Source organism: Dicentrarchus labrax, unplaced genomic scaffold (genome assembly GCF_905237075.1).
Source record: "Dicentrarchus labrax unplaced genomic scaffold, dlabrax2021, whole genome shotgun sequence".
NCBI lineage: Eukaryota > Metazoa > Chordata > Actinopteri > Moronidae > Dicentrarchus > Dicentrarchus labrax.
Window position 1 is genome coordinate 26,679,880 of NW_026136721.1, and position 12,333 is coordinate 26,692,212.

The window sequence follows — 12,333 nt, forward strand, 5'->3', positions numbered from 1 at the left end:
CAAACATTCCCAGTTTGTAATGGAGGCTTTCTGGTGTACACTTGTTGCCCAAACAGGTAAGTAAACTGAACTTCATGTGTAAAATCAGAAGGATGCCCTTTTAAAAGATGCTAATTATGTAAATCCAACATCCCAGGTTTAAGTCTGACCAGGGACTTTTGTTGCATGTCATCCCCTTTCTCTCCCTCCTCTGTCACCTTTATACTGCATCCTGTCTGATTAAGCAAAGTTTCAGATGTAGATCTGAAAGAGGCTTAAGTTGGACACATTTTCAGAAACAAAAAGGTACTTTTCCCCCCATTCGTTCATAAGTTGAATTAAGAGTGAAGACTAGATGTTCTCCACTACACAAGCACACCAAACTAATATTTCCACTTAATGTTATAATCTCTGGCGGTCCCTGTCAAACCATCTGTCCTCTGTGAAGTTCGATCTGACTCTCCTCAGACTAAGAACCTTTCAAGTAAAAGCAAAGAGATGTGACCTGCACTCAAAATTAGATCGGCTAGATTGTTTGGCACAATGCCCAAAACCCATTCAACCGTTCACATGGCTTCAGTTGGATGGCAGTGGTTATCACTCCAAGGCAAACAGAGGCATTATGTAATGTAACATTAGCACTAGAGGCTAGGAGAGGCTAACAGGTCGATAAGAGGACGGGGGTGAAAAAAGCTGGCCACTGTCAACTGGCCTTCACATGGTCAAACAGGGATGTAACCGAGGGGGCTGATCGATCGTTGTTATTGCACAAACGTGCAACCCTGCATGCCAGTTGTAAAGTATTCGGGTCATCGTGACTATTTTTTCCTCTACCTGTAATGGTTAGATGTTAGTAAGGTCAGATGTTTCAGGTTAACAGGACTGGGTTGCAACCGGCTATGTGTAAGTTCTCTCCTAAGTTATGGTGTAAAGTCGACACTAAAGGTTCAGTAACTAACTAGTTAGTTTGTAACTTAAGCACCACGATTACTTAAACATAAACTAACTAGTTTGGACGTAATAACTAAGGGAAGTGGCCAGTTTTTATCTTCAACCTTAAACCTACGACAAGCAGTTTTTAACTAGTTATGAAACAGTCTAAATGTAACACTGATGTCTCTCTATGACCTAGATAAGCCAACGAGACCATCAGTGTAAAGATTGGATTTTCTATTTAGTTATTCTTAATGCCTGCCACCGGGTCAGATTCCCCTTGAAATCAATGAAATGAGGCACTACCACTTTTGTCCACAGGGGCTGCCAGAATCAACATAAAATGAAATGAAATTATGTTTGTTTAACTGTTGGATTATTGTCCTTTGCTTTCATTGCGTGTACACAGGGCACCCATTAAAAGGAGAGTGAGCTGCACTCATTGGACCTCCCTGTTTAAATGAAGGTTGAATGAATGATCTAAGTAAAGGTAACGTTGCTACAATTAAAAAAGAAAAATTGTACTTGAAGCATCTAAACAATTTTACAGTTTAAAGTCTCTCCTTTCAAAAATATGTTTTACCTCTAGTTGCTACAGTGTGATGTTTGAATGATGTTTGTGCAGAGTTTGACACTAGAAGGATGTTTTCACATTTATCTGCTCAAAAAGGAAAGTTTCTCTGTGCTCACTGAAAATCTGATTTTAAAGGGGGAAGGGCCTACAAGCATTATCTGTGACTTCACATAGTTTTATTCAAACATATAGTTAGAAAACAATAAAATCTGTATCATCAGGATTCTGAAGGTGTGGCTTAATCAGATGAATTTTAACCACTGTACACTGTTGATCCTTTATGGCAGTAATTGTAATCCCAGAAGGGTTCCAGCTAAAAATTTTACCTGAGTGACTGAGAAAATGTGCTTACCAACCAGACACACTCACAGATGCACACACCCACACACGTATACTCTACTGATAAAACCGGCCACAAACAATCTCCCCCAAATACACAACAAAGTCCAACGGTCACACACTGTCTCTGAGATAAGAAACACAAACTGGTACAGATGTGGGAAGTGGCTGGCTCATCGAAGGCAGACATAAAAATCTTTTGGGATAATTCATTAAAACATACACGCCTAACCCTAATATCAAGTCAATGAGCATTCATATGTAAAAATTAAAAAGCAGAATAGAACAGATTGTACAGATACAGTGCATGCACTATTCCAATTTAGCGTTTAATAGCCGGTATGTCTGTGCCAAAGGTGTGTCAAAGATATCAGACAGACAGGGGAGTAACTGGCCAATGCCCCCATGTATCTACTACTCTTTATCAAAGCAGACAGACAACTTTGATTTACTGCTGGCAGCAGAGGCTTCACATGTTTTTACGCACTATATTTCCTTTCCTCCAGCTCTTGGCTCTGGATTAAACCTTGGCATTTCCAGTGTCTGTTGTGGTAATTATCAATAAGGACAGGGCATGAGTCCTAAAAGCTTGTGACTTCTTCCAAAGAGCTCCAACCACAAGACTTGCTCTCTAATCACAGATCACACGGCCACAGACTAATAGCTGGCTGCTGTGAGAAAATAGGCCAAAGCCTTTGACACTAGAGACATAGTAACCTTCCCTTCCTCACTTTGTCATTCCTGATTAGCCGTCTGACTGTGTTTTGACTGTGAAACACCTGGTTTCAGTGGCAAGTAAAATCCTGAGTTCCAGTTTGGGGCCCAAAATGCTGTAATAAAGGGTTTAGGCTTTTTGTACTTGAGCGCTGTACTATAGGCTTTCAATGGTCAAGTGTTCAACAACTGAGCAAACAGTGCAGTCCCATTTAAGTATATACTTAACTGAACAGGTGCAGCGGGTGATTGAATAAGTCCTCTGGAGCTATTGAAGTCCAGTGTACACAAAAACCTCCATTAAAGACAGATTAATTTACACGGGTCATTCAGAGAGCAAATAAATGTCTAAAAGAGTGGTCAGGGCAACACCTTCCTACTGCAGAAATAAAACCCTTCTGCATCACTTTTTAATGGCACTAAAGCATCAGTGCTGAGGAACACTGGGAAATTAGAGGTCAAGCTTTTTTTTTTTTTTTTTTTTCCAATTTGTTATTTATTTGCATGTTGTTGTATGCTCTGGTTTTGTTGATTTACTGTGCAAATGAGGAGCCACACCTGTCCGGACCCACAGGCCAGTCAGTGAAAACATGCAAAACGTTTCCAAATCATATCGTATGAGCAATTTATATGAAAGAAGACGCAATTTAAGGGAAAAAAAGGCTATTTAGACACTCAAATATGGCAGCAACGAACAAAGTTTAACAATTAATGTAATGGAAACATAATAAATACATTTTCCCTACTTACAATGAGCTTTATTGTAAATTGTAATGTCAATTTCATACTCCAACATCTTCAATAAAAGCACCTGGGGACAATAAAAGTGTCACTGCTGTTGACTAATGAAATGCAGATCCAACGTCTTTGACAATATAAATTTGTGTCAAAATCAGTGGTGGAATAAGTATTCAGATCCATCACTTCAGTAAAAGTACTAATACACACTGTGAACGTCCTTTATTCAAAACCTTACTTCGGGTTGTGCTCATTTTAACTTCTTTACTGTACTGGTAATCTACAGCAGTGAATCATATTTGCTAAAATCATCATACGTTTGTAGCTTCGCCATCCCGTGAGAACCACAAATCTCTATAAAGTCAACTTTTTGTGAGCTCAGAAAAACACAGTTTTCAGCTTTGTGACGATGTATTTTTCAGCTAATCCAAGATGAGTTTTTATAATGTATTTAGCTTAAGAAGTAGGAGAATTTTCTCAACCCATAAAAGGAACACTAAACCCTACAGTTTATCAGAGCAATTTTAAATCACCAAAGGATTTACATGGTTTTAACTGGACAGGAAAGTATGAAAAAAATGTTATCTGAAAAGTAACTAGTAACTAAAGCTGTCACACAAATGTTGTGGAGAAAAAGTAAAATATTTGCCTCAGAGATGTTAGAAAGTTCACTAGCACCACAGTACCACATTATGCTATAATGTTTGTGTGGAGGGCCCAACTGGGAGGCACTGGAGGCTTTGCAGGCAATCTTTCAGACAGCAATGTTAAGTAGGGAAGAAACAGGCGATGCTCGACAAGCAAACATCTTGAGTTCTTCATTGTCGCTGGAGAGCTTTGTGTCTTGCAGTTTGTGCAACAGAATCAAATGAGACAGAAGCAGCTTGTGATCTTGAAATGTTCACGTTGGCTCGTTCTTTTACTAGTTCCCCAGTACTCTTATACATCATCTGATAAAAATGTTTGTCAGTTAGGAAGATAGAGTAGCCTCAGAAAAAGGTGAGCATGACAGAAAAAGCACTGAAAATACTGGATACACAGAATTTTTACATTACGTAACAAAATCCCCTTGATATTTTTTGTAGGTATTACATTCACAGGATTAGCCAAAAATAGACTAAACTATATCTATAAACTCTTCTCAATCAAATTTCAAGAATACCTAATATCAATATGGATATTTCAATATAAAACTACATATAACGTGACCATGTCCACGTTGCCGAGCCATGCTCTAAATACGCAACTGGTACAGGACTGAAATAGACAGCAAGTGTAAAAAGAAACTGTGAGAAGAAGCTTATGTAATGAACCAGAGTAACACACACAAAATGAAGGTACAACATGTTTCAGATCAGATCAAAATCTACTCAACAGCAGTCTCAACAGGTTAAGGTGTGACTGTACTGATACAATCACTGGGTTACATCGTTGCCAGTCTAAACTTGAGGAACGGTTTTTGGCGTTTCTTTCCAGCTTCTATATTCACTGTGTTTGAGTACTTCTACTTGAAAATATGCTCCTTTTTTAATCAGGTCAGACGTGATGACCGAATGAGTTGTGATCCATTCAAGCAGATCACAGACAGAAATGTGATTGCATTTAGGAAGACAAGACAGGAAGTGATGATGAGATGATCAATGGTCATTTTAAAACTATGTTGCTGGTTCCAAATGAAAGCCACATTTCATCATATGCACGACTGAAGTACATTGTGTGATGTTTATCTCACCTCCTGTTACTGTGAATGTTAAATGACTCACATGTTAGCATGCCTGTGCAGTGCACCTCATTCTTTCATGTCTGATTCATGCCAATATCTCCATTAACACAGCTGTTTGAAACTGTTCCCATTGAGTGATTTCATAGCCTTACTTACCTGCTTACATCAACTTTGGCAGCGAAAGACGGCTCGTACAGCCAATAACGCCTGAATTCACATAAAATAAAATAAAACTTTAAAGATCAAAAATCACATAAGTTAAAATGGGTAATATAGTGACTCATTTACGTGCACCTTCTCTCTGTTTTCACACATACAGCTATGATGATTATAGGCAGGAAGAATGTAATCTTTGAGACAAACACACAGACGTCTGGCAGGAGTACTACAACAAACAGCAGCTGGGTTTGACGAGCTGGAAACCAAATCAATTCCTTTACTGGTTTACGGTAAGAGGGTCCAGCCTCAAGACATGCTGGATGGAGGTTGTGTTGCACATAATGATCACAACACACAAAGTAAGAGAGAGCGAGAGCGAGAGAGCGCTCCACATACAGGTACACCTCAGGCACTTAGCAGGAGCACTTCCCTCTTGATGATTTGTTTGCCAAATGTAAAACTAAAATAATACTCTCAACATATTATTTCCAAGAAGGATGTGCAACTGTAGTTTCTTAGGAAGGTGTCTGTGTAATTTCATATCAAATGACTGCAGAGTAAGCCCCTCCCCACCTTAGTTACTGTTGCTATGCCAGTCAAGCGGCGTCTGCAGTTTACAGTGATACAGGCGTTGGATTTACACCTCAAAATTCTTTGTAATTTTTAAAAACAATGGCTCTTTAATTATCCCGGGTGTGCTTTAGGGCGTGGCTACCTTGTCACTGATGGGTCATTCTCAGTGAGTCCGTCCAACTCAAGATCAACTGTCAAACCAGGAAGTGCTGCCCTGCTCTCCTCACCACTTGTATGCCGGTCAAGATTTCCATTCTAGCTAAATGGAGTTGGCAGTTTACAGCGGTACATTTACCCCAGAAAATTCTTAGTAATTTTGAAAACAATGGCCTCCTTGATTTCAGGTGAAAAGCAAACAAAAGCAGCCTTCTTATTTACAGCCAGTCACTGTTGGTTTTAGTTGCGGAAATGTACCGTACTGTAGGTAGCTGGCCAATTCACGTTGGCTCAGTAAACTGGTTGAAAGATCTGCTGACTTTTGAAACAATAACACAGGAAAAGGGTCTTAAATATGTATCTGATCGCTACATACATGCAGGCGTGGAAAGTAACTGTGTACATTGAGTCAAGTACAATTTTGCTTGACCCGCTTAACATCAGTATTTCCATTTTCTGCTACTTTATACTTCTACTCCACAACAATTCAAAGATAAATTAAAATGTGTGCATGAACGTAAGACTTTATTGATCCCTCGGTGAAATCAAGTTACAAGTGAGACCTACATTTGGCAAATGCGATGAGTGTGTATGGGGTTGATACTGTAAACTTCCAAAACCCCCCAAACATAATTAGCCCTCCTTGGCTTTGTAAGTAACACTATGTTAGCATAGTAGGTATTTAGGTAGTAAACTGGGCCTGCTGAAGTCTGCAGGTTATGTTAAAGCAGACGTCTCACGGACCGGCCTCCCCAAGTGCCACCGCATTATCCTGACCTCTCCCACGCCGCACTGTCTTTCAGAGGCTATAGCGAGCTCTTTTTAAAGCTAGAGTTAAAATACCAGTATCATATCAAAAAGACATGGTCAATTTCAAAGGGCTCCCTTGACCTCTGACCTCAAGATATCTAAATGAAAATGGGTTCTATGGGAACCTACAGTGTCTCCTTTATGCAATTCTTATGCAGTTTTGGGGCAATAACCATTAAATTCTTTTGCATGGGGTATAAATTTGTTATTTTCGCCAAGTGTATTTGAATATTTTTGCATACTGGGGTCCATGAACAGTGTTGGAATTGTGTAAATTGGAAATGACTGGACACTTCTTGCCGCCCGTGCATAATTCAGTGCGTCTCTTGTGCCACACCCCTGCTGTTGAAGTCTCTTTAGATATCATAGCTCTGACTACAGCATGTGGTTACTTCAGCTGCACTTAATAAGAAATGAACAAGGAAATCAACAACAGGGAAAGAACTCAATATATTTTTTGTTGCATATGAAAATGTTTCTCTTCATTCCACGGGACAGAAATCAATCAATAAGAATGATCTCAGAAAAACAAAAAGGAAGCATATCAAATATTGTCATGTGCCAAAGGTCTCAGCTGTATGAGGAGCCGTCCTATTAAGAAACAGTAAGACCCTTAAAATTGAAAAAAAAAAAAAAAGATTAAAATCTCTCCCACATCATAAGAGGTAATTCTAATTATGGATCATGTCACATCATAGCGTAGAGGCAAGAGTGTGTCTCAGGTCGTAGCCTCCAGAGGGTTTCTGTATTAATTACAACTAAGCCAAGCTGCTCTGCAGACTGCCTTTGCAGCACAAGCTACTGACACAATTAAAAATATTCAACATCAGAGAAAAAGAAAGAGGGAAAATATGTGCAGCAGCACACAAAATTAGGTTTTATGTTCTAAAATTAGATCAAGAAGTGCTGCCTTGGGAATTAATATGGTAAATAGATGCATTTTTATTGCAGAATATACTATTTGACAAATAAATGTAATAAATATTAAATGACAAATTGTCTGAAGGATGATCAATTATTCAGCAAAGGCAGTGAGCTTGTTCCTCAGAGCAGACCAACCATGTCACAGGAATCTTTATCACTTGAATTAATAGTGTCAGTGAGCCTCATCAGCTAAAGCCATCCACCCATCCTAACCATAGTAACTGTAGTCAAGGTGAGTTTCACTTTCTGTGACTCAAGGGGATTAGCTTGCCTTTATATAGGCTCAGCCTCTCTCTGTAAACAATACAGACGGCGTACTGCTGCAGTGCACGCCCTGCCACTGTTAATCAGATCACCTCCATCAGCTAACTGCATTAACGGGTTGTGATACTCGACACACAGAATGTGCAGCTCGCCGACCAGCTAATGCTAAGTGTTTCTCAACACGGGGGGAAAATAACTCAGAGGAGCGGACCATTACTATATTATAAGATAAGTGCTGTAAGCCAACATCGGCATGCTAGCACGTTCACAATAACAAACTAACATTCTGATGTGTAGCAGGTGTAACGTTTACCATGTTCACCATCTTGGTTTTGCGTGTAAGCATGCAAATTAGCACTAAAACCAAGCTAAGGCTGATTTCCAATTGTAGGTATTAAATTAAAACTTTTGGACCCAGTGGAGGCAATAGATTAAACAAATGACAAGAAGACATTACAAAAGTGAAGGGAACATGAACAGCTACACCAATTTCAAGGCAATCCATCCAACAGCAGTCAAGACATTCACTAAAAACCACTAAACTTGCAGATTCACCCACTGGGGACCATGAATGTCTGCACAAATCTCTCAAAAAATCCAAGATATTTCAGTCTGCACCAGTGGTTGACCAGTATTGCCCTCCCTATTTTATAAATAACATGAGCTCCTTTGACCCACACACATACTATAAAGAATCTTGTATTTTACGTTAAAGCGTTTAACCCACAATATACAATATATTAACTTGGAAATCCATCCGTGAACAGCATTCATAAGACAGCTGTTGTTGAGTCTAACAAACAAATGTACATAGTTTCTACTTTCCTTGTCAAGGGGCAAGCATTCATTCGCTCTGACAGCATTTTTCATGAGGAACAACCATTAGAGATACTTTAGGGCGCTGGAATCAATATGGTGAACACACACACACACACACACACACTAGTGTAAGAGGCCATCTACTCCGCTTCATGAATAATGAAACAGACACTGCTGACCCATCTGGCTCACGATTAAGACCCCCTGATTCCAGAAACAACAGGAGCAAACACTGAAACAGTGCTATTTAAATAAACACATCCTGTAGCTGCAGAAGAGAAAATCAATTTGAACATTGATCACATAAACGCTCTAAGACAGTGGTTCCCAACCTCAGGGTCACAAGATGATTAACAAGGAAAGATAAAAAAAAAAAAAACACAACTCTTAGCTTTGCTATTTTCTTGTGAAATACTGGATCGTTTTGCATATGTAGGCCTATAAAACTTAAACTGTAAATACAACAATATATTTTCTTCAAGTGTTCACAGCTCATAAAAACATGAAACCTTTAACAACCAGTTTATAAATCCGATACCCGATGATAATTAGAAATTTTCATTATAAATGTATTTAATGTAAATATCACAAAAAAGGGCATGTATCATAAAGATCCAATAGTATGCTTATGGAAATATATCTGTGTATCACATCATTTGTGCATTTATTCCAGTGTTTATTTACCCCATTTGTAACTGTAACTGTAACTGTTTTAAAAACAGAAAGGTTTCTATAATTTTGATTAAACAATTGAATATATAAATTTTGCAGAATTTTGCCTTTTTCACTCACACTTTGTCTTCAATCTCATTTTGTTTTAAATATTGTGAGAAAATCATATTATGAACCCAGTATTGTGAATTGTATTGAATTGTGAGTCGAGTGTATCCTTAAATAATTATTTTCATATAAAAATAGTTCTAAATATTTCTTGTGTCGTATAGAACAAGTGAGGAGGTGTCGTATACCATTTTGGGCATCTTTGTAACAGCAGTAAGTTTTTAAAAATGGCATATCAGGATGGAACAAAGATCAAAGATTGCCAGGTATTTATTTTTCTATGACTGAAATGTAAAGTTAATACATGAGTGCTAGAAAGCTACAGAACATTACCAGCAGTGTCAGATTTTTATTTTGGTTCACACATTTGCGCCCTAATGGAGCACTGAGCCTTCCTCCTTCCTGTGGCCTTCACAGTGTCACCTTCCTGCAGCCTGACAGACTACAAGAGCACCCTGAGCTCCACACTGCACAAATCCAAAGACTCTCACCCTCTCTCTCTATTTTTTTAAGTAATCCCCTCCTTGTTTGCCCCACGTGGGAGCAGCACCAGATAATCCTCGAACAGTCGGACAGCTGTCATGTCAGAAACGTGCAGCACAACCTGCCATGACTGATCTGAGTGACAGTGATGTAACAGTAAAGAGGAGACTGGGAATACAAACAGGTCTTTTAAAGCTATTGTTAAAGAAGTCATTAGGCTTTGCTGTGTAAATGAACCTGCCCTGCAGTGACAAGAAACAGCAGGAGCTGGTTTGTTGGGGGAAGCTGGTGGTCTTTGGGCGGACTGTGTGTGACAATGACAGCGAGAGGTTCTGCGGTCACGTGCAGACTCTCCAGTTACATAAGAGCATTTTAGGATTTCCAAACCATTGTCAGGACAAGTACAGTAATCATCCTTAACGCCCACCAGCAGATTGTTTCCTAAAGCCTGTGCACTTAAATATGGCAGATTTGTTTGAATCTGTTTGGTTGCTGCCTTGAGTCCATCAAGCACCAAGTAATAAACAACAAATATAAAAAAATCCATCTTTAAACATTTCGCTGTAGATTTAAAGATTAGATTTAATTACAACAGTGTCAGATGTCCACTTAAAATTTAAACATCTGGAGTGATAATGAGGGGTAATTATCACGTCAATCAACGCTCACACAGCGGCGAACAAAGTAGAGTTTATCTCACTGGAAAAGAAGAGGTAAGCGAGGAATCAGATAATACAGAGGTGAAACGATTGATCAGCAACTACTCTGATAAACAATCATTAAAAAGAGGTTAGAGTCATTTGTCAGAAGCTTCTCAAATGTAAGAATTTGCTTTTTTTTCTCCCCTCAGTTTTATAACATTGAATATTACGAGATTTGAAAGATCCACTGTGGAGGATGTAGTGGCATCTAGAGATAAAGATGCAGATCACAACTCTTCCAAGCGGGAAGGAGAAACTATGGAGGCTGCAAAATGTGCGCAAAATGCCCACATCTAGAGCCAGTGTTTGGTTTGTCCTTTCTGGACTACTGTAGAAACATGGCGGCTCAACATGGAAGGAGACCCGCGGCGTCTGTAGATATAAACAACTTATTTTAAGGCAACGAAGACACAACAATTATTTTATTCAGGTGATTACACACGATTGAAAACATAGTAATAGATCCTCCTCAATGTTACAACCTTTTAAACCGTTGGTCAGACAAAACAAGAAAGACGTCACTGTAAGCTCTGAGTGAATATTCAGTAGTGAAGATAATTGTATTTGCAGCCCTAGAGCAGCATTTAAACTGCCCACATGCTCATTGGCTCTGGTCAGTATGAGCACTAATGGTGGGTAATGTAAGCTAATGTAAGTATGAATATTGATTAATTAACAGACTTTACAGAGTCAGTTTGCTGACTTTATGACTCTTTTCTTACTTGTGCTATTGTTACACTACATTTTCTTGTGTAATTGTCAATAAATGGAGCGATCACTGTTCAGATTTTATTCTAAAATTAGGGATTGTACATTTGAACAGAACAAGATTATTCAGTATTATTTAACAAGTTTCTAGAGAATATAATAATTTGTATAAGAACCCTGACAAAGTCTGTAAAAGACGGTATCTGTTTGAATAACAGGGCACAAACACCATGAAGTCATCTCGGCCCTGCTGGGCAGAGAGGCAGGCCTTCATTAGGTTTGGTGTTGAGTGAACCACAGGGGGGAGTGGTGGTGGTGGAGTCAGAGACTTAAGGCCCCTGCAGGCTTTGTTCTGGAGGTATAGTCATGTATGAGGCAACATCAGGTTCTCCACCACCACCTAAAGGCACAATGTCTAGTTTGACTCTGTTAGGGAAGCAAAAGAGGACATGTGAGATGAGCTCATTCACCTTCAGGCCATTTATAACTTGTTACTAAATCAGTGATATAATCCAACATAAGGGCAAACAGGAAATCATGGCGCACACGTACAGTTTCAGCTACTGTTAGAGGACTCGAGTACACACATAAACTTTGGTTACGGCTACTTAAATGTGAGGATATATGTCATATGATATGTTTCTCTGTTTTATATTGTTGTACATTTAACATCTGTGGGGTTTGGACTTTAGTTGGACAAAAAATACAATCTGAAGATGGTTTGAGTTTTTTAAAGCTGCAATGGTCATTTTCACTGAACTAGCCCAAAATAGACAAACCAAACACTGGCTAGAGATAGATTTTTGTGCTTTTCGCAGCCACCGTAGTTTCTCCTTTGCTCTTGGAACGGGAAGGGTGAAGCAAGGGAGTTTCAATCTGCAAAAAAACTGCTAGATGCCACTAAATCCTACACACTGGTCCTTTGACTGAAAAACAAGACTGAAGGTGTTTGCATA

The 12,333-nt window shown here is 39.0% G+C and overlaps 1 protein-coding gene across 2 annotated transcripts in view; it reads right to left on the reverse strand.

Moving 5' to 3' along the window:
- coro2aa (coronin 2Aa) overlaps positions 1–12,333 on the reverse strand; it is a 41,894-nt gene that overhangs the window by 23,714 nt on the left and 5,847 nt on the right. The gene's annotated exons all lie outside the window — the stretch shown is intronic.